The sequence below is a fragment of the Pseudophryne corroboree genome, unplaced genomic scaffold (assembly GCF_028390025.1).
Source record: "Pseudophryne corroboree isolate aPseCor3 unplaced genomic scaffold, aPseCor3.hap2 scaffold_660, whole genome shotgun sequence".
Classification (NCBI taxonomy): domain Eukaryota; kingdom Metazoa; phylum Chordata; class Amphibia; order Anura; family Myobatrachidae; genus Pseudophryne; species Pseudophryne corroboree.
Genome location: NW_026970248.1, coordinates 167,143 through 168,793, shown reverse-complemented (window position 1 = coordinate 168,793; position 1,651 = coordinate 167,143).

Genomic DNA, 1,651 nt, shown 5'->3' with positions numbered 1-1,651 from the left:
TTTTATAAAATCAATGAATCAAATCTAACTCTGATTACATCAGAGAAGGCCAGGTACCCTACACCAGAACAGGGGGATTTGAAATTTTGACTTGTCTACTTAAAGATCACCAAAATCTGATAACAAGGTCAATTACGTCCCTGGGTGGGATTGAACCACCAACCTTTTGGTTAATAGCCGTGCACACTAACTGATTGCGCCACAAAGACACTTTGCAAAAGTGTATACTGACAAAGGCTAATAAGCATTCATCTAAAACGTTTCCTAGAAAAACTTTAAAAAGTCAATAATCTGGAGAGTTTTTGTAAAATGTTTCTTCCATCAACCAACGAAGAAACACATTGGTACTTTCCCATGATGAGTGAGTGCTTCAGGATCTCTTGCACTTACATGTGCAGCAGAGTACAGCAATGGAAGCATGCTGGGCCCATAACCCAGCGGTAGGCAGATTGAAACTATCCTCTGCTATATGCATTTTTTTTTGTTAATTAAAGTAATCCAAAACTGGGATTGATATTTTGGCTCTTTTATTTTTACTTAAAGTACAATAACTTTTACCATTTTAATTTGTTTTAATAGTATATTGACAGTATTGTTTTCTTTCAAAAATCCACTTAATTTTCTTTACCCTATTATTAAAATGGTAATTGACAAAAACAAACTACATTGTCACCAGAAGAGCAATACAAAATGTACAAGTGATATATTAAAATCATCTTTCCAGCTTGTATTTCAATGATGCATTGGGGCAACGATTTTGTGAGAAACATCTTCACCCTTAAATAAAGATTTTCTTAATTCCTTACCTGTGTGCTAATTAGATATCACCTTGTTTTCACATTAAACAGACTTCCACATGAGAAAGCAGCAAGGATACAGTGGCGTTAATGTTTCCTGGTGTCAACCTGTATTATTTCAGTAGACATTGAAATGAGGATGCATCTTGCTGCCTTTCCAATGAAGCAAGTTTAATTTAGTAATAGGTGAAAAACCATCCCTACAAAGGTGTTAATCAGAGACTTGGCTTTGTGGACACTTTTCAAAGAACAAATTTGTTAGCATAAAAATAAAGCCAGAAAATGAAGAGCTGTTTAATCACTCAATTGGATTTTTTTTGCCAGCATATTTCTTTTTCTCTGCAACCCACTGCTAAATTGTGCTTCCTAGCTGTTTTTATAAAATCACTGAATCAAATCTAACTCTGATTACATCAGAGAAGGCCAGGTACCCTACACCATAACAGGGGGTTTGAAATTTTGACTTGTCTACTTAAAGATCACCAAAATCTGATAACAAGGTCAATTACATCCCTGGTTGGGATCGAACCACCAACCTTTTGGTTAGTAGCCGGACACACTAACCGATTGCGCCACAGAGACACTTTGCAAAAAGTACATACTGACAAAGTCTAATAAGTATACATCTAGAACGTTTCCTAGAAAAACTTTAAAAAATCAATAATCTGGAGAGTTTTTGTAAGATGTTTCTTCCATCAACCAATGAAGAAACACATTGGTACTTTCCCATGATGAGTGAGTGCTTCAGGATCTCTTGCACTTACATGTGCAGCAGAGTACTGCAATGGAAGCATGCTGGGCCCATAACCCAGAGGTAGGCAGATTGAAACTATCCTTTGCTATATGCATTTTTT